The 17802-nt window shown below is 36.5% G+C and overlaps 1 protein-coding gene across 1 annotated transcript in view; it reads right to left on the minus strand.

The window, feature by feature from the left end:
• PIGK (phosphatidylinositol glycan anchor biosynthesis class K) overlaps window positions 1–17802 on the minus strand; it is a 115717-nt gene that overhangs the window by 81833 nt on the left and 16082 nt on the right. The gene's annotated exons all lie outside the window — the stretch shown is intronic.

Consider the following 17802-nt stretch of genomic DNA (forward strand, 5'->3'; position numbering starts at 1 on the left):
ACAGCGCTAGGACAGGTGGTAGGCAACTGGCAGCCCAGGGCTTTAATCTGGTGTCCAGCATTATCCGAGCCTCCAAACCCTCCTTTACAAGGAACCTCGTCTGCGCTCTTCAAGTAAATGAGCAGCTTAAATGCATAATGAAATAAAAGTCTTTGCTCAGACCAGGAGGAAGAAATTAAAGATATATTTGCCTATTACTTTGTTCAGGGAGAAATGGCAAATAGAATGACACGCCTGGCTCAGTCTGGTAGATACCCCCGCAAATATTATCAGGGATCTTACTCCATGTGATTTCATGTAAATTATGTGACACAATAATACACATTGTTTGCATTTTATATGTAAACATTAAATATAATGCCAGGGTGACTGACTCAAAGGAAGGAAATGAAATACTTTAATTTAGCCAGCTGTAGAATATTCTGTGGCCCACATTTCAGAACATCCAGACATTTTCCATTTAAGAAAGTATGCCAGGAACTCATCTTATAAATGTAGGAAAGAAAGATGTATGCCAGGACCTAAACATGAAATAAGATACTTTGGAATCAAGCATTTGCTAAAATGAAAAAAGACAGAAAATGTGGCAAGAGACTCCTGTTTCAAAATTACAGTTGCAAACAGTGGAACACTCTGAATAACATGGAGGTTCATTCAAATCAGTAACATATGCTAAACTAGATATCGGTCTATCAAGTTCAGTACTTTTTCATTAACTGACCATGGTAGTCTACAGATCCTAACAGGATTTTTTTTCTAGAACTATCTGTAAATGCCTAGAACCTGGGTTCTTCTGGATGTATTCTGGATATATTATATTCTCAGCCCAACTCACCTCACAGGGTTGCTGTTGTGAGGAAAATAGGAGGAAGAAGGAGTATTAGGTGTGTTTGCTGCCTTGAGTTATTTATAAAAATAATAAAGGCGGGGTAAAAATTAAATTAAATTAAATTAAATTAAATTAAATTAAATTAAATTAAATTAAATTAAATTAAATTAAATTAAATTAAATAATAAAGAATATAGGCTTTATTACTGCAGATAAAACTGAATTACAACTTGGAAAAGGCAAAAATAACAAGAATTCTTTGAAATCATTTAAGATTAATAAACACTGGCAGAAACGTTTTTGAGACAGAACCCACTCCCTCAAATGCACACTATATAGTTATAATGAATGTCTCAGCCTTAAATATGTTACTGAACTCTTAATTTTGCATATTTGGAAGACAAACTTAATGCAACAAAGAAGTGAGAGAAAAGAGACTGAGAACTATTTTAACTAATAGAAAAACTCTTGGGAACAGCCTATCTTCCGAGAAAATCTAAGAATGCACTGAGTAGTTTAACTTTTTAACTTGATACAGAGAACTTACACCCAAATTTTCATTCTGTTGTCTTTATATACCCAAGGGCATTTGCATTCCATTGGCTATGTTTCATGTAACAATGGACAGGGCCGCAAGTAGGGTCTGTGTCACTCAGGGCAAACGGATTCTGCACCCATTTTGGCGCCCCCCCCAGCACTCATTTTGGCATCCCACCAGTGCAGCGCCTGGGGCACATGCCCCGGTTGCCCCTCCCCCAGTTGCGGCCCTGACAATGGATCAAGAACACAGACCTACAGGGACCTTAATATCTACACAGATCTACATCACACTAGATAATGTTCAGGACCTTCAAAGCTACTCTGCCCTTTAAAAATAAAATTCAAAAAGGTCCAAATTTTAAGGTACATTTAAGGTACATTTTGGAAGATTTGTGTTCTTTTTGAGATTTTGCCCATGCTATTTCTTCTACTTTTGTGACACTGCACATGAAATTACACAATAATGCTAATGCCTGGAAAGGTTACAGATCAGTGACATAAAATGTTGTCATTTTCAAATCATCCATGATAACATGAAAATGAAAACACATGCATGATGATATCATTACTTAAATGATGTGATTATGTACTGTAATGCCATCATGATGTCTGATGGAAATCATGTTGTATATGATAATGTCCTCATGAATATCTAACAAACCACATATGATGTCCCCATATCTAACAAACCACATTTCAGAGAAACTACACACCTAAACTAAGTAACCATCTCCTTCCTATCAGCAGTGGAAGATCTGAATCAATAGGAGTCTCTGGTTCTGCTCAGATGTGCAGAAGCTCTTGTAAAATCTAGCTCAGTATTACGTGAAACGAGCCTATTTTGTAATTTCTTTTCCTGACCGCTCTGGAAAACAGGCATAGAAACTCAACTGCTGCTCATTCCTTAACCACAGAATTGTATTTTAAATATATGCATCAAACTGCATCATAGTGATCTCAGTTATCAACTTGTCATATGAACAAACTGGGACATTACAGATGAATGCCAAATGGCAAGGTAAGCCAAAGGAATCACTTGGCTTTTTTAATTTAAAAGGAGGAAAAAAAAAACCCTAAGAAAACATGACCACATGAGAAAAAAGAAATTATTATTTTGATTATGCCTTTATTATATAAATTTCAAATGCAATTATCTATTTTCTTGTATGCCAACGAAGACTTCTTCATGGAACAAAACTAGAAAGAGATTCCATTTATGGATTTCCCAAAGTATACCTACTGAATTTATATTAATACTACTTCATCAGTCAGGCTAATGAGATTCCTTATCCTAAACTAATTAATTGAGTAGTTCTCTAGTGAACAGGGTTTATTAAATCTTGAGTGCAGTCTTATGTAATCATCCAGCTCTTCCCCCGTCTCTTCCATTTTTCAGATTAAAATAAGATGATCACTGTCCAGCACAAAAACTACATTATTCTGACATGTTTGAGAGCAGTTCCCTGAATACATCTTTCAATGACTGCTGAACAGAAGCACACTGCACCTTATTGATTTGCAAAGTATATACAGTATCCAAAATAAATAAAATAAAATAAAATAAGGTTTTGTTTTTGTTTTTTGCAAAGTATATACAGTAAGCAAAATAAATAAAATAAAATAAAATAAGGTTTTGTTTTTGTTTTTTGCTATTCTGTGCCCTCATCTCAAATCCTCTGGAGTCTCATTTTCCTATCCCCTATTTAAAAGTCAGAGTTCTAGGGGAAAAAATCTGCAACAGAATGAGAAGATATTTGAGGAGGCATTCGAATTAGGAAAAGTTATACTTGTTTGCCTCACCACTGTTCTAAACAAGCTGGCAGTTTTTAAAAATGTATTTCCTCCCAAAATTTGTACAGCCTCCACCCTGGTCCTATTTAAATAACCCCTTAAAACCTGGCTGTTGGGTCAGAGTGGGTGATGGAACATTGTATAATGTTTTCGGATTTTTGAATAATTGCTGGGTTTTTTCCTAGCTTTTCTCTTTTGATGATGCAATTCTTGTTTTTTTTTTTACTTATTCTTATGGTTGTATTCTGTAAATCACCCAGAGTCATAACAGATTGGGGTGACCTAGAAATCTCGTAAGTAAATAAATATACAAAATACCATTGCCCAGCTTATGTACTAAAAAAAACATTCCTCACCATTCAAGAAGAATCCCATGCTGCTGCTAAAGAGCCAAATAAAGATTTTTGTAATATGTATGTACATTGTAAGTCCCTTAGTCTTTAAATGAGTCTCTTCTAAAAGGAAAGACAAAAAGTTTCTTCTAAAAGTTTTGAAAGCCAGCTAATGGCTAAACTACAGTAATGGCAAAAAATGTAAGATGACACACATAACTATACAAATATACTATTCCATTTCTGACAACATATAGCAGGGTCTGCGCCCCCCCACAAATATACCTTTTTTAAAGAGTTAAAATAATAAATATTATTATATTAGATCATAAACCTTTGCAATATTTATGTACATTATGAGGTAAAGTAGAATTTCAGGAGGGAAGTCATGATCGAGAGATATCTACATTTTTGTGAAAGGTTACACAATGTCTCAGAAATGAAGTCACCAAAATCTTGCAGATGTTGATGGTCTTGTGAGATTTACATTTTTCTTTTTTCTCTGAAGGAACTGCACCATTGGACAAGATTGCAAGAGATGTTCTGATGACTGAAAATATGTTGATCTGATAATTCAAATACCCATTCCCCAAAGATGAGCAAAACCTTATTTATCTATTATGTACTTCCTAGCCAATGCAGAGATCTTTTTGTCAAACATAAAATGGGTCTAAACTTCTTTAACTTGGTGAATTCAAATACGTCACTGCTAGCATGATGTGTGAACCCAAATGGGCACTCAGTGCTGTGCTTTCTGTAATTTTTAAAAAGTAAAGGAATGAGAGATCTGAAAATTAATACAAGCAGCAATCAATTCTATCCTGTCTCTCTAACATAACAGCAAACTGCTATACTGCAATTTTATTGCCATAGTTGATGTTGTTGATCAATTGGAGTGGAATAACTAGAGATAGTTCATTAAATAATGACTTTTTAATTTTTTCTTGTGAAACCAATCTCCAATTTTCACTGCTCCAATTTTTCATCAAGCCATTGTTCTGTTTGCATAAAACAGTGTGACTGGATAATGCAATCATTATTTTTTAGTTCTATAATAAAATGCTTTAATTTTTGTTTTTAACACTTCAGTCTAATTCCACAGTATCTCCAAGCTTGCCAGAATCCTCTAACTTAAAATAAGAATCAACTGAATTATTCTGCTTGGCATAGCTGCCATCTCCTGGTAAAATACTGACATCTCATTCAGACCTAAAAACAAGTAGCTGTAAGGAATGTGTTAATTTGCTTCCTCTCAATTAATAGCAGTAATCTGGAATATATAGTCACAAAAATCACAAAAACTTCATTGTCTGCAGCCTAAACCTGAAACTGGTTTAGCCCAAGGTTACTTAAACTTTTTGTTCTCAGGACCCCTTCAACTTAAATTATGGAGGACCCCAAAAGAGCTTTTGTTTGTATGGGTTATATATATTGATATTGACCATATTAAAAATTAACACTGACACATTCACATGACACACAGAATATTCAATATTTGGCAAATAATTTTGATTTCACAGACCCCTGATAGGGTCTTGGGGGACCCCTGGGAGTCCTTGGACCATACTTTAAGAAACACTGGCTTAGCCAAACCCCACATGAAAGTTTGGCTTTTCAACAAATCTGAAACGTTTCCCTGAGGTACAATCATGACTGATTCTCTCTCATTTCTAGGTTGTAAATATTGTTAGGAACCTCTTGGTGGAAAACCAGATTCAATATTTTAAAAATAAAATAACATCCATCACTGATAATCCCTAAACCTAAACATTTCACCTGAACACACTAATCTAGTTTGACACTATATTGAGAATGAAACAGAAGTACAATTCCACACGTCACAGTTTATAAACCAGCTGAAATGTCAGCAAATATTTAGATTAAAACACTGAGATCACTAGACACTTGCTTATTTGGTCATGAGTAACAGTATTAAAGCAGTAGACAGAATGCATTATTCTGATGGACCAAAATGATGATGGAAAGGAGATGCACAAACTAAAGAAGAGAAAATGCAGGAAAAAAAATTCCCAGAATACTGAGAAAGTTTCATTATATGATGGAGAATGTCAGTGTTAAGATATTTAACTGAATAAAGAGTATGTTTTTGAGAAGTATAAAGCTGTAAAGCCTCATTGTCTAGTTTTCTATCATGTAAGAATTTTTTTAAAAAAATCTATTCAATTGTGTGCGATTCTTGGAGACTGCCTGGACAAACTTCCTGCAGTTTTCTTGGCAAGGATTTTCCGAAGTGGCTTGCCATTGTCTCCTTCCTAGGGCTGAGAGAGTGTGACTGGCCCAAGGTCACCCAGCTGGTTTTGTGCCTAAGGCCGGACTAAAACTCACAGTCCCTGGTTTCTAGCCTGGTGCCTTAAGCACTACTCCAAACTGGCTCTTACGTAAGAATTAGCAATGTTCATAATATATGTAAGGTTCATGAGGAAACATTTTTATCAGGGGCTTGATCCTGACAAAGGGAATTTTGGGGAGGATAACATTTTTCTCAAAAGTATCACATCTGAGCATCAGTCCTATGTATTCATAGTTATAAATCATGTAGGATTTCCACTAATGTGGCAGATTGAGAATGTGTACAGCTCCTATTTCCCATAATTGATAAACCAGAACTCTTACCAGTCCTAGCTCAGCAGAAGAGTCATTCCTGCTTTTCATCCTATGATGTCTTCAAGTATCAATACTTGTTATTTTCTGTTGACGTAGTAATATTATTTTAGGCTTAGCTACATATGGCACTGTTTTTAGAAGTATTTTCTTTGGTTCTCAGGAAAGGTTATTTATCTTTTAAAATATTCTGCCTGGACAACCTCTTTATATTCTAGCTTTAGAAACATAATTAGATTCAATTCTAGTAATTTCATCATCTGATTAACTTATCAGTTTTCTGTTTTTATGTAATACTTTATTGTATTTTATTTAATACATTATAGCAGTGTTTCTCAACCTAGATGGCTTTAAGATGTAGGGACCAACTCCCAGAATTCCCCAGCCAGGCTGGGGAATTCTGGGAGTTGAAGTCCACACATCTTAAAGCTGCCAAGATTGAGAAACACCGCATTATAGTATTAAATATTGTCCCTAAAATCTATTTTTATCTGTGGCACTCCTAATACATTAACTCTTGTTTCTTTTCAATAAAATATCTAAAAAATAATATTTCATTATATTTGAGAAGATAAAATTTACTCAGTTTTGTTTTTCAGACTTTTCATAAAACTTAATTCTTAGCTGGCAAGGGAAAATTGAAGAATGAAGTCATCTATGTATAAAAAGAAAAAGTACTAATAGTTTAGATACACTAAAAGAGCTTTGAAATGCTGTATTTATTTTAGACCCATTCCAATGCAGGGGAGATACTATAGACCAGGGTTTCTCAACCAGGGTCCCATGGAACCCTAGGGTTCTGTGAGAGGTCACTAGGAGTTCCCTGGGAGATCACAATTTATTTAAAAAATTATTTCAAATTCGGGCAACTTCACATTAAAGAGGTAAGTTTCATTCTTTATTTTTAGTTTAATACCACTGTTAATGCATATATACAGGCCTACACATGAAACAAATGTAATTATTTTGTAACTTCTGGCCTATATTTGAGCCTGAATGTGTAGGGGTTCCCAGAGGCCTGAAATATATTTCAAGGGTTCCTCCAGGGTCAAAAGTTTGAGAAAGGCTGCTATAGCCATTTGGAAAATTGGCTAATTATTTTATATATAAAATGCAGAATAATTCTTAGGATCCATTTCTGGGGGGGGGGGGGAAGTATGTAAAAATTGTATACTTATTTACCTTAAATTTAAACTATTATAGGAGCAAGTTTCTGTTTTATTGACTATTCTAAAGCCTTTGACTGTGTGGATCATAACAAATTGTGGCAAGTTCTTAGTGGTATGGGGATACCAAGTCATCTTGTCTGCCTCCTAAGGAATCTATAACGACCAAGTGGCAACGGTAAGAACCAACCAGAGGCCTGAAGACCTAGGTCTTCACCTAAGCCTTTGGTGGGGATGACTTTTCACCTTTTAACCTAAGTTGTTTTCATTGTCTTGTTTTCATATTTTAAATCATTTGTAAACTACCCAGAGTCACTAGGAGTTGGGTGGCATGTAAATAATAATAATAATAATAATAATAATAATAATAATAATAATAATAATAATAATAGCAGCAGCAGCTGGCATGTTATAAACCATAATTATTTAAAAAGTTATCTTTTCTCTTATCCAGCATTTTACAATTCATTTTAATTCACTAAACAAGACAACAACTAAAGACTTTGAAATTTATTTCCCAAAACAAGATATTAATTTGCTAGTAATACCTATGAAGTAGCACATCTGGCATCAGCATAGTCAAATTTTCTCTACTTCTTAAACTTTTGGATTACTTGTAAAATAGCTTTTCTTTCTGCAACAAGATTTTTTGTTCTTAATGCAAAGACTGCTTTTCTTGGTCAAAAGCAAGAAAAGCCTTGAGACACACAAAAATAGCTCTAAAAATGGAAATGAGGGATAGAATTTATGTGTGAGAGGAAAGGGTAAGAAAGAAAAGGGTGTGGGAACCAGCAAGATGCTCCTGGCTTCCAAACCATGCTGAAAAATAAATCCACACTAAGCCACAATATTTATTGTACTTTAGAATTCCATGTCATTGATTCAAGCAAATTTAAGGACACAAACCAGCTTGTCTCAGTACAACTAATAAAATCTGAAACAGCCTTTTCTTTCATTTCAGTTCTACACAAATGTAAACAATCCTTTTGTTGACAAAGAAATGGAACATTAAAATTTTAAAATAGACTAGTTATAAAGTTTGCAATGCAAAACCCAAGCTTTGTTTTTTCAAATTCAGTCATGGGGATGTGCAATTGAGGAGGGAAAAATCTGCTGGGAGTTTTATGGTCAGTATATCCAATAGCAAAGGCAGACAAACTGGTGCCATCATGCAGCCTCCAGCCCCTTTTTGGTACCGCCCAAGTTGACCAAGATTGCCAATTAATTTCATCCATGCAAACTATTAATTTAGTGGTGTAATTTTTATTCTTTTACACACTAAATGAAAGCATTTTACGTCTTTAACCTCATATCTTTTTAAAGATATTGGAACAATGCTGCAGGAAACTTGAATCTTCATGCATAAAAGCTAAATAGAATGAGAAAAGCAAGAATGTACTCCTACTGCCTAAAGCGAGGACATATGCAGCTGCAAAACAAACAAATACAGGTAGTCCTCGAGTTAGGACCACAATTGTGAGTGGAATTTCCTTTGCTAAGTGATGTGGTCATAAGTGCGAAGTCACGTGACTGCATCGCTTAGCGATGGCAATCCCTGCAGTCCCCACTGCCATCGTTAAGCAAGGATCACGGGTCATTAAGCAAGCACCTCCTTGCAACTTCCTTCCAAGTCAGTGTGGAAGCTGGAAGGAAGTTGCAAGTCCCAGGTGGCTCGTAAGCAGGCTGGCAGGCAGGTAAGTGGCTGCTGCCAGGTGGGAGAGGGAGCGAAGGTGTGTAGGAGGCCAGGCAGGTGCAATGCAAGCATGGTAGGGCTTGGGGAGGGTGCACAATGGTGCACAAGTCACCAAGGAGGGTGCACCAGTGGCTAGGGAGCATCACGTGAGCGCAGAGGGTGGGCAGGGGAGACTTTCCCAAGCAACTCGTGACCTTCCCTGCTGGCTTCCTCATTGAGTTTGCTTGTGGGAAGTTGGCAAGGAAGGTCGCAAATTGCGATCACGTGACCAAGGGACACTGCAACCATCATAAGTGCAAGCCAGTTGCCAAGTGCCCAGACCATGATCACGTGACCGTGGGGGTGCTGGAAACTTTGAGGACTGGTCATAACCACCACTTGTTCAGCGCTGTCATACTTTCAAACAGTCACTGAACAAGTGGTCGTTAACCAAGGACTACCTGTAAATAGATCTGTTTTGCAAAGGAATGTTTATAGTATCTACCTTTATCATTCACATACTGTACTTATCGACTATGTAAATTAGTCCTCATCCTCACCAGCCTCCTATTTCTCTTTCTATGGTCTAGAAGTAGAACTAGAATTAGGACAGGGATAGGCTTCACTGTTCAGGCAGATACTTGATCACCATCATTTGAAAGATTCCATTCACATGTAATGGCTAAACTACAGTTTGGCAGTATGTGCAAAAGCAGAGAAGAGCCAAAGCTGATGTCTTAAGGAGATATGCTTTGGAGTATATATGCTTTGGACTCCACTGTTCTGCCTGCCCTCCTTAACTTTATTTTCTGAAGGCTGCCTAGTTGCTACTCCCAAGGCACAGAAAGCTCTACCTATGTACTGAGGTACTCTACTTTTGGTCTTTATATATTTGTGTCTTCAGGTTGCCTACAGAAAGATAAATTACTAGGATAACATCTCTGAAACCTATTTAAAATTGTATAAAATAATGTCTGCAGAAAGTATTACCAAGCTACATCATTCTGCTATTGAGATCAAGTCATTCCTTCTTGTTAAAAAAAACCTAGTTTTTGAAAAACTTGTCTAAGAAAAAAATTAACACTTTATTCCCTGGAAGTCTCTTTCAGAATTTAATATATGCAAAAAACCATGCAAGCGAAAAGGAGAAGCTTCACAGAAATAGAACTCACAGGTTAGCAAAATAACTCTGTTTAAAGTTCTGAGATTTGCTGCTATTTTTCAAGGGAAGCCAAGTATTGTCTCAATACAACCATGTGGCATTTGTAAACAGGCATAGATGGGAAGCCCACTTACCTCTGATATTTATTTTGCTACAGGTTTTCCACTATAACCTATTTGTACAAGTCCCTTTCCAGAAAGGAGCAGAAACTTGCTCAGGTTAACAACTCTGGCACCACCAATCCTGAGGAGGGAAGACCTGGCTTCAAGGCCTTGCCAGAATCAACCTCAACTGTGGATTCCAACCTGAAGCCAGCTGCCTCCAAGTGCATCACCAGATAGCAAAGATACAAGAACTACCGTATAGCTGGGAACAGCTGCTTGAAAGTAAAGTGGTGCTACCAAGAAGTCCAGCAACTACAATCCAATATAACAACTATGCTTGAGCAGAAACTAGGAGTTTTTGGGGTAGACATTTTGCTTAAGCAAATTCAAATATTAAAACAATGTGTTGGATGGCCTGACCTAGATGGTTCCTTCAAAGCCATTTCAGCTGTTTGGATAACTTAGCTACTGCTTGAACCTTCATAGGTCTTTGACCATCTTTTTGCCTACTGACTTCTCCCCCCTTACTTCTGAACCCAGGATTGTATGACATGGTCTCCTGCACTTCTGTGTTTACCTATAACGTTTTTTTTCCTCCAACGCAGCAGTTCCTAAGCTTTTTGCCATTTAGGGCAATTTTAATGTACACACTTCTCCTAAAAATCCAAACACCAAAATGAACACAAATGAATAATGAAAACAATACAATGAAACATTATTTTTAATAAAGACATAAAAAGTACAAAATCTTCACACCTCCCCGGACTCTGTCTGCACCTCCCCAAAGGAGGTACAGCTGACAGTTTGGGAAACTCTGCTCTAATGGAATAACTATGGATTGCCTCTTCCTGTTCGCTGCAGTTCCAAGTCTGTTGCAGACTATATTTTTTAAAAATTAATAAAAATTCTAAAAAGAATTTTCTTGAAAAACTGCTCCAAGAATATTGAAGGGAAGAGCAGCACTATCACTTGCCCAATAGGCAGTCAATCAACCTGTGTAGAAACCTTTGCCAAGAATCACAGAGGTGGCTTTGTCACAGATACTGTTAATCAGGCTGAGTAAATCCAGCTTCTCCAGAAGTCCAGAAAATTCTCTTTTTCACATAATTTGTTTTGAGGTAGAAGTTTACTGTGCAGATTGGTATAAATTTGAACTTCATCACTACTCGACTGAAGAAAAACCGTAAGTTTGTTCAGTATCAGCTTGCTTTTGTGGAGGTCCTTAAATCATGAATTTCCTGAGGAAGTATTCCTTCTGGCTCATTTGTTGCTATGCTACAGTAAAATAAATCTCAGTACATTGTGAACTGCAGGCTAGGAATTGTGGGAACTGAAGGAGGTGGGAGAGCAGCGGGTGTGGAAGGCTTGGAAGAAAAGGAAATGAAATGACCAGCAATAGCCACTAGGTCAGATTTCTCTCCACCATTCACCCTGACTGTGAAGCAGAATTGTTACTCCTTTGAAGAATAGCAGTCAGAAACAAAACACCACAAAAGAATATTGTTTCCTTCCCCTCCGTCCCAGTAGGAAGAACCCAGGGGGTAAATCTGAATGTTCTGCTGACTGCTTGCTCCAAGGAGAAAAATTTAACCTACTTTTGTACAGTGCAGGAACTGGAGAAACTTTTCAGGGCATAACTCATGTGGCTTGCCTACTAAGACATCACTTTTGCAATCTCTTCTGAAATGTCTCCATGATTTAGCTAAAAAACTGTTTATGCTGTTCTAATTTTTATGGTATTTTATAGTTTTTCTTTTGTTCTTTAAAGAATCTAGGTTCCAATCTACTACTTTTTACTTATTTACTTAGACTACTGCAAAGATCAGTGTTCCTCAACCTCAGCAACTTTAAGATATGTGGACTTCCACTCCCACAATTCCCCAAACAGCTAGCTGGGGAATTCTGGTAGTTGAAGTCCATACATCTTAAAGATGCTGAGGTTGAGAAACACTGGGGTGTGTGTATATATCAATGTAAAGTTAAAATCCTTGTCTCATGTGCCTTTTGAGTGTTATTTTACTCATCTAAGCAGGCGTTATCTTTTACTCATGTGTTTTATTACTCATCTAAGCAGACGTTATTTTATTCGTGTGCTTTTTACTCATCTAAGCAGGAACATGCAGATATAACCGCCCAGAGTCCCCCGTTGGGGGGAGATGGGCGGTGATATAAATTTAACTAATAAATAAATAAATAAGGGCTACCTCTGAAAACAGTCCAAAATTGTAAATTTATAATATGGCTATAGAATTGCTGATATTTGCAATATTAGCATATCATATCAGTGCTTCACCATCTCCACTGAATCCCAGTTTATTTACAAACACACTTCAAGGTGCTTTTCAGTCCTCCTTCAGAGCCTGGCACTAGGGTACTTAAGAACTATCGCTCTCTATGCATTCCTAGGTGGACCTTGAGATCTCCCTAGTGTCACCTCCACATACATTACTTGAGTCCAAGTGAGAGGCCTTTTTCAGTAGAGGGCAAAGACAGGCTTGCCCAACCCTACTTTGATTACCTTTCTGTGCCAGGCAAAGCCAGTTTGGTTTCCGCAGATTTAAGGAATCTTAGGCCTGAATTATTTTTACTTGAATCCTCTAGGCTACAATTTGACTATCTCGTCCCTTATATGAACGATTCCTTTTCAGGAAAAGGAATAATTTCTATTTATTAAACTTATGACACCACCATCTACTAAGATTTTTTATTACAGTACAGTACCCTACTCTGATACTCTGCAAAGGGAATAAACTACTCTATTATTAACGTTCAGCCAGTTCAACCAGGTTTAGTGGTTAAGGCACCAGCCCAGAAACTGGGAGACCATGAGTACGAGTCCTGCCTTAGGTGCAAAACCACCTGGGTGAACTTGGGCCAGTCACTTTCTCTCAGCTCTATGAAGAAGGCAATGGCAAACCACTTCCAAAAGTCCTTCTTGCAAGGACTTATCCAGGCAGTTGCCAGGAGTCAACCCTGGCTCAAAGGATCCATCTATCTATCTATCTATCTATCTATCTATCTATCTATCTACCGAATATTAATATTTTAATAATATTTTAAAATTTTAAAATTAATTTTATCTATTATTAATGTTAAAAGAGGATATAATGCCTGATTAATTTGGAAACATTTGGTCAGACCACAGTAAAAACCAATCAAGACACCAAAAAGACCTCAAAACACACAGACATCACAATGAGAATATGAATTCCACAATGCTCAAAGTGAGCAAATATATTTCTACAAATACTCACCCAGAATACTATACTAACATTCCCTCATGAGAATTTTGTTAGATTATCCCATTTATCATGCTTCTAAATCTGTTTATTATACTGTATGTCTCCACAGACACACACACCCGCAAGCAATTCTTCCACACAGACACACTTCAGTGATTAAATATTGATACCAAATAGTCCATGTTAATGAAGAACAGCTCTCTTCCTCCAATATAACATTGTGTGGCATGATGCATGTCATGTACTCCTTCTCCAGAGATTAGACAATTTATTGACTATAGCAGCAAAGCTAGAAAAGGCAACATTAAAAGGCTGCTGAAGTCCCAAGATAGAATTGTGGCACCTTCATGAGTTACTGCAATTGCTGTAAACAATCCCAGAATTGCTGCTAAGGCAGACTTTCTGGGCTGCCCCAAATGCACATGGACAACAACCTTACATTCACTTGCCCCACATGAAATTCAATGAAACTCAATGAAATTTAGAAAATAGACCTCTAGAGTTGCATTAATATACATTTAAACATCTCATATTTGATTCAATATCTGCAGCAAAATAGAGCTTGCAAGGAAAACATACATTCTTAAAAATACACTGGTTATTGCTTTGTCCATTGGGGTTTATTTAAACAATATTTTTGTAGAGTTTGGCATTTTCAGAGAAAACTATTCTGAAAATCAGGAAAAACTATGAGGTCTTGTTCAGTGATATTGGCAAGCTTTCCAATCCAAATATTGGTGAAAATACTAGGTACTACCAGCTACTCTACCAAAACAAGAGGGAAAATACATATATCTATATACACCTACTCGTTTAGTGACTGTGTTCCATTCCAATGACTTGGTCGTTAAGTGAAATGGTTGCTAAGTGAACGTGAGAGAGAGAGAGAGAGAGAGAGAGAGGCGCTGCGAAGATCACTGGTTGCTGCCATCTCTTCTTTTTCAGATAAAGTTCTCTCATGCAGCTTCACCAGTGTTACTCTCACTCCAGCATGCGTTGCTGTCAGGCGCATGAAATTTGGTTGTAAGTGCATGCATTGGTCAGAAAGTGAATTCTTCATTACCGTTTATTACTGTTGTTTTAGTGAATGGTTGCTAAACAAGGAGTAGGTATATACAGAACCATACATATCCATATATATTTTTCCACAGATTCAGAGAAAAGAATTGTGGGCATGAAGTGAATTCTTGCAAAAGAACATTTTTGAATAATCCTAAACTTTAAAATGTGGCAATTGTAAGTATGTTCATTTTGCATGTTTGTATTTTACACAGGATTTCTAACAGGTGTCCTGTCTATCACTGACCAAAACCTTATGCTTAGTGACAGTCCAAACTGGTGTATGTCTCGTATTTATTGTATTTTATTTATTTATTTCCTATGCCGCCTTTATTATTTTTATAAATAACTCAAGGTGGCAAACATACCAAATACTCCTTCCTCCTCCTATTTTCCCCACAACAGCAACCCTGTGAGGTGAGTTGGGCTGAGAGAGAGTGACTGGCCCAAAGTCACCCAGCCGGCTTTCATGCTTCAGGTGTATGTTTCTGTTAAAAATATCAAAAATATGCAATTTGGTTCACCCTAAATTTTGCAGGAACTGATTAGAATTCAAATATGCAGTCATTTCCTTTTTCTCTCTTTTAATACTAGGATTTGGAGTCCTTCACTGTGACAATCTGTCAAGAACTTCAGAACAAAAGATGTGTATCTTCAGATTAGAAGTGAAAAAAATAATCAGCTGTGAATTGGGAACAAATTTGAACATACTGATCCAAGCAGACTTCATAAAAGTAAAAGCATTCATTTTCAATAATGCAAACTTCACAATAAATTATGTCTGAAAAGAAGGAAACAGTACTGAAAATTGCAAGCAAATCGCAATACATAAACAAACACAAAACTTTCTATTCAGAGAGTTTGAATCTAAATAACTTCTAGGATTATTTGGAAGTTTTTAAAGAAGTTCTTAGGCTATTTAAATTAATAGTTACATAGACCAGTGAGACAGATACAAATTCTTTCATGATAACCAGACAATCCAAAGCATTAATGATTAGTAAAATTATATTTTAAAATCATACAAAAAACCATATTTATACTTTCTGACATACATTTTAGCCCTTTCATCCATAACTAAACCTACATCTTCTCTGTATGTATTCATCAAGTCCATTCTACAAGATTAGACCACTTTCATTTAGAACTATTACATCCTTTGCCTTTCTCTTGGCTTTAGAGGCAAACAACATACTGCATCTATTTTCTGTTCTTTCATTTCACTTATGTTGTTTACCAGATTCTGCTCTTATGTTCTCATTCCCAGTCTTTAATAGGCCAGGGTCATTACCTGATGGGCGCATAGATATTGATCTCTGCTGCCCATCATGACTTTGGTCAAGTGAGTTTTTCACATTGCACTTCTTAGTAAGACAGAGAAGGTGGTAGACAAGGTTACCAGCCTTAGTTGTACACATGCCACATTGTCTAGTAACAATAAAAACAGTCTCGGTCAGTTGTCACACATTTGGGCCAATATACCACAAGGCATAATCATGGCCTAGTTCTACCCCAAGCATGTTCATGCTATCCTATGCAAGATAGGGTATCTAATCTAGAGAGTGCTTTGCAAGCCACCATAGTGTTGCCCACATCCCACCACAATGGAGATTCTGTGGTGTACTGACATTTACTCAGGCTTTTCAGTATGCTTCACCTCTCAAAGCACTTATCCATTTGCTCATGTTTCAAATTTTAGACTACACACTATTCTGTTTTTTTATTTGTACTTCTCTGGGTAAATGTGTGCTTTTCTCCTTCTTTATCTCTCTCTCACACACTTATAAAATAAGGAAAGGCAACGTTATAGTGGCCATAGTGTCAGATTCAAACCAAGAAGACCCAGGTGGAAATTCCCATTCAAATGCATGCTTACACTGAGTTATTATTCACCTATCATTCAAAGTTACTTCACAAGGACAAAAACGGGCATTTGGAAGCATGATGGAATAAATAGAATAAGTATTTTTGTTCTATAAAAAGATTAATGTAATTCTTCAGACAGCAAATATTAAAGGAACTAAACTAGAAAAAAATATAATTATTACTTTGAAAAAGATAAATTACTTTAGAAATGAAATATTTTACTTTATTTATTTATCTATCTATCTAATTTATCCCCGCCCATCTCCTCCCATCAGAGGCCTCTGGGCGGTTTACAACAAATGATATGAAATCTTGTTGATCCAATTTTTGTGCAACACAGATTTCTGCAACATATGGCTACTTGTAGATAAAATAGGACAAAACAGTTTTTTTATCCCAAGAGCTCCCAACAGATGGCAACACAACACCACATATAAATTAAACTTGTTGCTTGAAAATGTACATTCCATAAATGTTACACACTTCAGAGGAATCCTTTCTTTACCTTTTATTTCTCCCTCAAACATACCGATCTAAGATTCAGAGGCAATATTTCAATTGTGGTATACAGATATGCTTACAAATTCTGCTGCGTACATGCATGTTTTCCCATTCATATGTGATGAATCTGAGTCTCCAAGAATCAGGATATGATCCATCCATAAAAGTATATTGTCACTCACTCCTTGCATCTGTACATGTGAACTACCTCCCCTGAAGGTACTGATTCTGAGGGCTATTGAAAACTCTGCTTGTGAATTGGAAATCAAATTGTTTACTGTTTTCAACTGTAAAGAAAGAATATACATATCTGAATTGCCCCAATGATTGTTCCCGTTCGCCATACCTCCACCCAGTAGGTATTGGATACACTGGTATCAAGATATATTCTTTGCTCTATAATATATCCAGATATATTCTTGGCTCTATATTCTCTCTGACTATTAGTATTCTGAATATGCAGTAAGTGTTTTATGAATGCAGTATTCCAGACAGACAAGCATCAAACATCCTTTTCATAACTTTTTTTTTTGGTAACTTTTAGATATCTAGTATTCAGTAATTAATTAACATCAAACCTGAGCCTTCAGACTTCTCAAATACTTGGTCTTGCTTCTTTGATGATTCTGGAATCATATACCATCAAAGCATGCATGCTTCCATTGCTTCCTCTAATCCTGTGATTCCCAAGCAACGAAGTACAAAACCCAAAGTATATTAAACAAAAGGAAGCCCTTCAATGAATGTTCGCACATGCTATAGTGCCTTCCTGAACATTACCTAGAATCCTTTTGCAGTAAGATCATTCCAGTTGGTTCACACATTCTAACATTATTTGCATGGATCAATCTGTCTGAATCTTCATATCTTGATGTGTATTTTTAATTATTTATTCAATTATGAATATCAGAGCTTC

This window comes from Candoia aspera, chromosome 3 (assembly GCF_035149785.1).
Source record: "Candoia aspera isolate rCanAsp1 chromosome 3, rCanAsp1.hap2, whole genome shotgun sequence".
NCBI classification, from domain to species: Eukaryota; Metazoa; Chordata; class Lepidosauria; order Squamata; family Boidae; genus Candoia; species Candoia aspera.